The sequence below is a fragment of the Wolffia australiana genome, chromosome 2 (genome assembly GCF_029677425.1).
Source record: "Wolffia australiana isolate 7733 chromosome 2, ASM2967742v1".
In the NCBI taxonomy this organism is placed as follows: domain Eukaryota; kingdom Viridiplantae; phylum Streptophyta; class Magnoliopsida; order Alismatales; family Araceae; genus Wolffia; species Wolffia australiana.
Window position 1 is genome coordinate 6,151,756 of NC_135836.1, and position 10,019 is coordinate 6,161,774.

The 10,019-nt window shown below is 41.8% G+C and overlaps 1 pseudogene; it reads right to left on the reverse strand.

Moving 5' to 3' along the window:
- Nucleotides 1–7,706: 7,706 nt before the first annotated feature.
- On the reverse strand, nucleotides 7,707–7,785 carry LOC144700329 (small nucleolar RNA R71; annotated as a pseudogene).
- Nucleotides 7,786–10,019: the final 2,234 nt, after the last annotated feature.

A 10,019-nucleotide genomic window follows, 5' to 3' on the forward strand; every position in this document is an offset into this window, starting at 1 on the left:
TGAGCAATGTCAACTAGCCCAAATATTTTATGAATCTCTCTGATTTTATGAAAAACAAAGTAAATCTCGCTTCGGGTGGAACGTTTTACACCGCATACGAGGATGAGGTTTTCGATATTTTGGAGAGAGTTGCAGAAACTGACTTGCAGGAGATTGGAGCCAATCAGAATGGGAGAAACCTGCAGCCAAAAAGAGCAGGAGTTCTGTAGGTTAACGCCAAGGAGGGAGAGCTACAAGCGGGCCTAAGGGAGACTAACCAGAAATTGGAGGAGCTCACCTCCACCTTGAAGAATGTCTTTTTAGGCAACTCTCCTATCATTAAAGCTAAGATCTGCTCTCTCTGCTTCAGTAGGGAACATGAAGATGGGGCCTGCCAAGCCATGGAAGAAGAGGTGAAGGCCTTCAACTAGCCGCAACAACCGTGGGCAGGTCAAAAGAGGCCAAATTTCCAAAACGGAGGGAGCTTCACCAAAGGGAACAAAGCTCCTTTTCAACAATTTCAGTAGAAGCAGCAGTTTCAATCAAGACACCAACAGCAGTATCATGCTCCTCTCAAACTCAACCTGATTTCTCTACACTAACCGGTTATTTCAGATATGATCGAGAAGCAAAATCAGAAGTTGAGAGCGGAGATGGAGATGCGCATGCAAGTCATGATGGAGTTCCAAAAGCAGATGTTGGAGTCCCAAGAACAGATGAGGAAGCTATTGGAGAGCTTCAGACCTGCACCACCTGAACACCAAGGTATAACTCTAGAACCCCATTGCACATCATATAAACTTCCTGAAAACCGATAATAAATCCATGCAACCTACATCATGTGCAACACTCCATTCATGATGATACGAATGGAGAAGATCCTGAAGTTCTAGCAATCTCAAAATTGAGAAATGGAAAGGAACTTCAGGATCCTTATCAGAATTCTATAGAGAATTCTAAGAAGGAATGAATCAAGAGAGGAAGAAGGAGAGGATTCTTCCTACGTGGAGGAACCTCTACCTTCTACGAGTGGGCAACATGTTCCTTACCCTTCAGCTTTAAATAGGAAAACCGACTCTTGATTATGAAAATAGATTACTTGAGAACTTTAAAAGAGCCACCATGACTGTTACTATAGAGGACATGCTTAGGTGTGCACCCTCCTAAAGAAATACCTTAAGGATTCTTGCACCATTAGGAAGCCTAGGAAGTAGTTAAATTATCTGAAAATGCCTCTAGCATCCTTAATGACATCCCTATCAAAATGAGAGACCCGGAGCCCCTTTTATCACATTCTCTAAAGTTTTATTAGATACGGAGCAAGCATAAGCATCATCCCAACGGCATTATATAAGGAGTGTGGGTTTGGAGAATTAGAGGAAATACATATGGATTTACTCTAGCTGATGGAACTGTTAGGTAACCCGAGGGAAGGTTAACCGATGTCATGATCACTGTAGAGAATTGTGAAATACCCATAGATTTTATAGTGACTGATGTGAAAATATCGGAAACATTAGCTTAGCTCCTATTATCTTAGGAAGACCATTTCTGAATTACGGCAAAAATGATAATGGATTGGGAAAAGGGACGGTGGAGTTTAAAATTGGAAAGGAGAGAGTTCAACTTGATATATCAAAAATGATCAAATGTCCCTTAGGAAGCAATGAGGAGTTAAAATTGTGTGCAGGTGGGTGACAGAGAGGATGTGATTAAGGAATACTTGTCACAAGTAGAGGCAGAGAGCTAGAGGAAGAAATCATAGACTCCCTCGGTAGAGGTAGGACCAGAATTGAAACCCTTACCCTCATCCCTCAAATATGCATATCTAGATGAGAAGAAAATCTTACCGGTAATCATTTCCTCATCACTCACTCCTGAACAAGAAAGTGACTTGCTCGATGTACTTAGGGAGCACAAAAATGCCATAGGTTGGACATTTGATGATATTAGGGGAATTCCATCTTCGATCTGTGAACATAGGATATTTTTAGAAGAGGAAGCAAGACCTTGTAGAGAGCATCAAAGGAGACTCAACCCTTACATGAGAGAAGTTCTTGAGAAAGAAATTATAAAGTGGTTGAATGCAGGAATTATTTATGCCATATCCGACAGTAGATGGGTGAGTCCCGTACACATGGTACCAAAGAAATCTGGAATTACAGTAGAAGTGAATGAAAAAGGGGAAGAGGTGCAGAAGAGATTGACCACTGGATGGAGAGTATGTATTGATTATAGGAAGCTAAACAAGGCAACCAAGAAAGACCACTACCCTCTACCCTTTATGGATCAAATATTAGAAAAGTTGTCGGGGCAACAATAGTTTTGTTTTCTTGACGGTTATTCAGTGTACAACCAAGTAAACATCCATCCTGATGATCAACAGAAGACAACATTTACGAGTCCCGTAGGGACATATGCCTTTAGGCGTATGCCCTTCGGGCTATGCAATGCCCGCCACATTTCAGCGATGTATGAATGCCCTCTTTTCTGATTTAGTAGGAGAATGTCTAGAAATCTTTATGGATGATTTTTCAGTTTTGGATCTACCTTTGAAAACTGCTTACTAAGCCTCACCAAAGTATTGAAGAGGTGCATTGAGTCCAACCTTGTCCTAAGCTGGGAAAAATCCCATTTCATGGTGCAGGAGGGAGTAGTGCTGGGACACATGGTCAGCAACCGTGGATTGGAAGTGGACAAGGCCAAGATCGAAATCATCCAGGGTCTTCCACCTCCAACCAACCTAAAAACCCTTAGGGGTTTCCTCGGCCTGTGAGTTTCTATAGACGTTTCATTCTTGACTTTGCTAAAATTTCCAAACCTCTTACAAATATTTTATCGTCTAAGAACAATGAGTTTGAACTAACACTAGAAGCTAAAGATGCATTTTATAAATTGAAGGAAGCCTTAGTTAATGCCTATCTTGCAAGGGCCCGATTGGACCCTTCCTTTTGAACTAATGTGTGATGCTTCTGATTTTGCAGTAGGTGCAGTGTTAGGTCAGCAAATCGACAAGCAACCCGTGGTTACCTACTACACCAGCAGAACCTTAGTGGACGCGCAGCTAAATTATACTACTACTGAGAAGGAACTGCTAGCCATTATTTTTGCTTTAGAAAAGTTTAGATCTTACTTGTTAGGTAGTAAAATTACTGTTTTTTCTGACCATGCAGCTATTAGATACTTGTTAACGAAGAAGGAGGCCAAACCTAGGTTGATTAGATGGGTGCTTTTATTGCAGGAATTTGATTTAGAGATCAAAGATAAGAAAGGGTGTGAAAATGTAGTAGCAGATCATCGCTCGAATCATGAGCATCTAACCTGAGATTATAAATGATGCATTTCCTGATGAATATGTCCTAACCGCACAAGGAACATCGCTTCCTTGGTACGCGCACATTGTCAATTTGTTGGTTTCAGGAAAAATTCCCACAGGATGGATGTCTCATGGGAGGAAGAAGCTGCTTAAGGATGCACAATTTTACTTTTGGGAAGATCCGGAGCTATTCCATCAAGGCCAAGATCAAATTTTGAGGCGGTGTGTCCCCGAGAGCGAGCAAAGAAGCATTTTGGAATTCTGTCATTCCAAACCCGGAGGGGGACACTACTCGGCCAAGGTAACAACTCATAAAGTTGTTGAATCGGGTTTCTTTTGGCCTACATTATTTCATGGCCCAGAAATTTTATAATACTTGTTTAGCATGCCAAGCATCCGTCAACATAAATAGGAAAGATAGAATGCCCTACAACCCATCCTAGAAGTAGAAATATTTGATTTATGGGGAATCGATTTTATGGGTTCCTTCCCTAGTTCTAATGGTTATGAATATATTTTGATGGCTGTCGATTATGTCTCCAAATGGGTAGAAGCCATTCCCTCCAAAACCAATGACAGTAAGGTAGTGACTATCATTAGTGATGGAGGTTCCCACTTTACAAACTACAACTTTAGGAACCTCCTCAAGAAGTTTGGTGTCCATCATCGAGTCACTACTCCTTATCACCCTCAAGCCAATGGCCAAGTTGAATTGTGCAATCGGGCGGTTAAGAAAATTTTGAGCCTAGGAAAGATTGCGTCCGGATGGGAAAGATTGGTCTAGGAAGCTAGACGAGGCATTATGGGCCTATAGGACCGCTTACAAAACTCCTCTCGGCATGTCTCCCTTTGGACTTATCTTTGGGAAGGCTTGTCACCTACCACTTGAGTTAGAACACAAGGCCCTGTGGGCTATTAGCAAACTCAACCTAGATTTGGATAGAGCCGGCAAGCATAGACTTCTTCAATCGAATGAGTTGGAAGAGTTAAGAAATGAGGCTTATGAGAATTCGATGATTTATAAAGCCAAGATGAAGATGTTTCATGATAAGAGCTTGAAGAGACGAATTTTTGTAGAGAATCAAAAAGTATGGCTTTACAACTCTAGATTAAAACTCTTTTCAGGAAAATTGAAAACGCGATGGGATGGCCCCTTCCTTGTTCAGCAGGTTTTTGAGAATGGAGCGGTTACCATTTTTGATCCTACATCTCAAAGACAATTCACTGTGAATGGGCAACGGCTCAAACCCTACTTAGAAGAAGAAGATCTTAATAGCCCCATGAATATTACTTTAGAAAAGCCACCGCACGAGAGCTCATGATCTGACTAGTTTTTGCTTCCATTTCCTATTTTCTCTGTTTTGTTATTTTGGTGTGTTTTGTTTTTGTTTTCTTCGTTTTTGTTTCTGTCTTCGTGTGCAGCTACTCCTATCCAAGCTAGGTACACCGTCACTGGACAACACGAATGCTGATCGCCGCCTTTCCTTCCATGGTTTGATCTCTCTTTCTCCTTTCTCGTAATTATGATTTGTCATGTAGGAACATGCCTTTTTATTGGGGGGAGGGGAGTACAGTTGCATGCATCATCCATTAAAATTTTTAGTTTGCATTCACAAACCATGGATATTTGATGATCCTAGGAGATGCTTGTCCAATGATATGCATGATAATTCGATTCTTTTCAAAAGGGTAGAGGTGCAAGAGTGGCCAGCTAGGAAATCCTAGGTGAAGTAAGCCTAGCTAGGTGCACTATGATACGTACTATTTCATCCACATCTCTTACCATTATATTTCTCTCACCTCACCACCGACTTGGGTTGAGTTAGCACTTACATGCACGAAATTTTTAGCTTTAGTGGAGAGGGTTAGTGCTAGCTCATTGGCAATATTATTATGATGTGAGTGAAGCTCCTGAACCAAGAAGGATACAAAACCGTCGGGGAATAAGCTGCCGGTCTACTAAGGGCGGCAGATGGAGTAGTGGATAAGCGCCACCAAATTATAAAATGAAAGCTGCATTGCGCAAAAACAAGCAAAAGCTTGCATCATAGTTACTAAAGTTGATTGTCATAAAAAATGACCAACAAGCAGCAAATGCCAAAGAAAATAAAGGTGGAAAAGCTGTCTCCCATGTGTTTGAGCCGATGCTACTATAGCCATAGTATTGAGCTACCATTAGCACCGCTCTCACGCCTTGTTCAGTAGTGCGCTTGGGGTGTTAGCTCCACCTTACTCCAGATACGACGTACTCACTAAATCTACACCGTAGATCAAGTGCACTTAGTTGAAGTAGAAGGCTAAGATAGCTCCCAAATTGCTCCTACGCTGGTAAAGTTCAATTGCTGAAAATACTCCTTGAAAAAAGCATGAATCAAAGCTATCGGAGTCGAGGGTCAACTTGAGATCATCTTTTATTCTCACCTGCATTTCATTACTAAAGGACTAGTAATGATCTAAGTTGGGGGGTGTTTGATGACTCTCAAATATGTCATCAAATAATTAAAATTTTTAGTTCTCATTCATCAAAATTATAATGTTAATTCATGCTAATATCATGCATATGCATCATTTTGTAAAATCACTAACCCCACTTGATCCTTTGAATCAAGTGGAATATATTAACATTTTATGGTTAGTAAACATTCAGAGACAGGTTAAGAAGATCAAGGAAAGAGACGAGGATCAAGAGGAGCGGGCAAAAATTCAAAGAAGCAGAAATTACGAAAATGCCCTGGGCATGACTTAAGAGAAACCTATAAATACTCTCTTGAGAGTTGATTTTAGGTTGTCAGAATTTCTCTCAAGGAAGCTAGGGCTTGGAGAGAAAGGATTTCTGCAGACCCTCCAAGGCTGATGACCATTTGAGCTGGGAGAGAAGCAAGCCGAGGAGTAGCTGGAGCACGACGATCGTCGCCTTGCCGGAAGGAGTGACACAAGGAGGCGTGAGCATTTCGGTTTTGGTACAATCTTCTTCTCCCTTCTAAGACAGTCAGGTTGGGCTGAAGATCACAAGCTGTGTCTTCAGCATTTCCAATTTCTGTTGTTCCTTTGGTTACGTTTGATTTGAATCCATAGTTGATTGAATCGTTTTCCATTATGTCTAGCAAAATTTCATTGTTCTCGCATCCGATCGTGAACTCCTTCCCTGCAGAACTTCCGACTGCTAGCAACCCAGGCCTCAGCCTAGGTTGCCAGCAATCCAAGTAGCAAGCAAGCTCGCCCGCGCGAATCAGCACTGCGAGCAGGCTCGCCGCGCACCGCAGCGCCGCGCGCAGCAGCGTCGCGTGCAGGTTAACCCGCGCGCAGCAGCGCCGCGTGCAGGTTCGCCCGCGCGCAGCAGCGCCGCGAGCAGGCTCACCCGCGCGCAGGCGTTCGCGCGTGCACAAACACCCGCAGGGTGTTTGCTCAATTGCCTCACAGGGCATAAGCGAACCGTCAACAAAGAAAATTTCTCTACTGACGGTTCTGCTCAATTGAGTTTGCCAAGATATCTCCGTAAAACTTAACTGAAGATAATTTGACTGAAGAATTAGCTGAATCCATACTTTTAAGGAATTTTCTGCAACTTATTCTGAAGAAAATTTCTACAGAGATTAACACTTGGAATTTTCCGCTGTTTTCTTTGCTTACTGTGGATCGACCCTTGCTTGCCAAAGGCTGTGAGGTTATAAATTTCGTTGCATAAGCTCAATCCTCACACGAATTCAACTGATAAATAACCAGTAAAAAACACCCTAAAATTGGGCTCATCAACTGGCACCGTTGCCGGGGAGCACGGTATTATAGTAGGAATTTTTGTTTTTCTGAATCTACAGTCATTCTTTATTATCCTCTTAAGCTGAAGGACTTTAAAATCCTCAGCTCATCGTCTAACATTTTGCTGAAGATTTATGGTAGTAACACGCTCAGGAGCTGGTGAGAAGTCTGCAGAAAACATTAGTAGAGACGCCACCCCAGATTCTACAGTCACAGAACCAGAAATTCAGCAGAGAAATATGGCTGAAGAGATACATCAGCAAAATGAGAGGAGAAGAACTATGCTGGATAGGGCTACACAATCCGGAAGCTGACGACAAACCGATGTGAATCTAAACATCGGTGAAGGTATCTTGTTTCGATACGATAATGCATTGATCAATTCTCTACCTGAATTTGACGGCTTACCTGCACAGAATTCGTTAGAATTCCTTGATGATTTTCATATTAGATGCTCTTCTCAAAATGTTCCTGGAATATCTACGGAGATGTTAAAATGAAATATTTTCCTCTAACTCTTAAAGATAAAGCGTTTGCATGGTATCGTAATCTAGGAATCACTTTTAATTCTTGGGAAGAGATGCAAGGAAAATTTGTGCAGAAATTTTACCCTCTCTCAAAAGCAATTTTTATAGAAGAGAAATTCACAATTTCCATCCTCATGACGGAGAAGCATTTAGTGAGTCATGGGAGAGATTCAATGATTTGTTGAGGAAATGTCCTCACCATGGCATTGAGCAATGTCAACTAGCCCAAATATTTTATGAATCTCTCTGATTTTATGAAAAACAAAGTAAATCTCGCTTCGGGTGGAACGTTTTACACCGCATACGAGGATGAGGTTTCGATATTTTGGAGAGAGTTGCAGAAACTGACTTGCAGGAGATTGGAGCCAATCAGAATGGGAGAAACCTGCAGCCAAAAAGAGCAGGAGTTCTATAGGTTAACGCCAAGGAGGGAGAGCTACAAGCGGGCCTAAGGGAGACTAACCAGAAATTGGAGGAGCTCACCTCCACCTTGAAGAATGTCTTTTAGGCAACTCTCCTATCATTAAAGCTAAGATCTGCTCTCTCTGCTTCAGTAGGGAACATGAAGATGGGGCCTGCCAAGCCATGGAAGAAGAGGTGAAGGCCTTCAACTAGCCGCAACAACCGTGGGCAGGTCAAGAGGCCAAATTTCCAAAGCGGAGGAGCTTCACCAAAGGGAACAAAGCTCCTTTTCAACACCAATTTCAGTAGAAGCAGCAGTTTCAATCAAGACACCAACAGCAGTATCATGCTCCTCTCAAACTCAACCTGATTTCTCTACACTAACCCGGTTATTTCAGATATGATCGAGAAGCAAAATCAGAAGTTGAGAGCGGAGATGGAGATGCGCATGCAAGTCATGATGGAGTTCCAAGCGAAGCAGATGTTGGAGTCCCAAGAACAGATGAGGAAGCTATTGGAGAGCTTCAGACCTGCACCACCTGAACACCAAGGTATAACTCTAGAACCCCATTGCACATCATATAAACTTCCCACGAGACCGATAATAAATCCATGCAACCTACATCATGTGCAACACTCCATTCATGATGATACGAATGGTGCAGATCCTGAAGTTCTAGCAATCTCAAAATTGAGAAATGGAAAGGAACTTCAGGATCCTTATCAGATTTCTATAGAGAATTCTAAGAAGGGAATGAATCAAGAGAGGAAGAAGGAGAGGATCCTTCCCACGTGGAGGAACCTCTACCTTCTACGAGTAGACAACATGTTCCTTACCCATCAGCCTTAAATAGGAAAAAACCGACTCTAGATTATGAAAATAGATTACTTGAGAACTTTAAAAGAGCCACCATGACTGTTACTATAGAGGACATGCTTAGGTGTGCACCCTCCCTAAAGAAATACCTTAAGGATTCTTGCACCATTAGGAAGCCTAGGGAAGTAGTTAAATTATCTGAAAATGCCTCTAGCATCCTTAATGACATCCCTATCAAAATGAGAGACCCGGAGCCTTTTATCACATTCTCTAAAGTTTTATTAGATACGGAGCAAGCATAAGCATCATCCCAACGGCATTATATAAGGAGTGTGGGTTTGGAGAATTAGAGGAAATACATATGGATTTACTCTAGCTGATGGAACTGTTAGGTAACCGAGGAAGGTTAACCGATGTCATGATCACTGTAGAATTGTGAAATACCCATAGATTTTATAGTGACTGATGTGAAAATATCGAAACATTAGCTTAGCTCCTATTATCTTAGGAAGACCATTTCTGAATTCTGGCAAAAATGATAATGGATTGGGAAAAGGACGGTGGAGTTTAAAATTGGAAAGGAGAGAGTGCAACTTGATATATCAAAAATGATCAAATGTCCCTTAGGAAGCAATGAGGAGTTAAAATTGTGTGCAGGGGGTGACAGAGAGGATGTGATTAAGGAATACTTGTCACAAGTAGAGGGCAGAGAGCTAGAGGAAGAAATCATAGACTCCCCTTCGGTAGAGGTAGGACCAGAATTGAAACCCTTACCCTCATCCCTCAAATATGCATATCTAGATGAGAAGAAAATCTTACCGGTAATCATTTCCTCATCACTCACTCCTGAACAAGAAAGTGACTTGCTCGATGTACTTAGGGAGCACAAAAATGCCATAGGTTGGTCATTTGATGATATTAGGGAATTCCATCTTGATCTGTGAACATAGGATATTTTTAGAAGAGGAAGCAAGACCTTGTAGAGAGCATCAAAGGAGACTCAACCCTTACATGAGAGAAGTTCTTGAGAAAGAAATTATAAAGTGGTTGAATGCAGGAATTATTTATGCCATATCCGACAGTAGATGGGTGAGTCCCGTACACATGGTACCAAAGAAATCTGGAATTACAGTAGAAGTGAATGAAAAAGGGGAAGAGGTGCAGAAGAGATTGACCACTGGATGGAGAGTATGTATTGATTATAGGAAGCTAAACAAGGCAA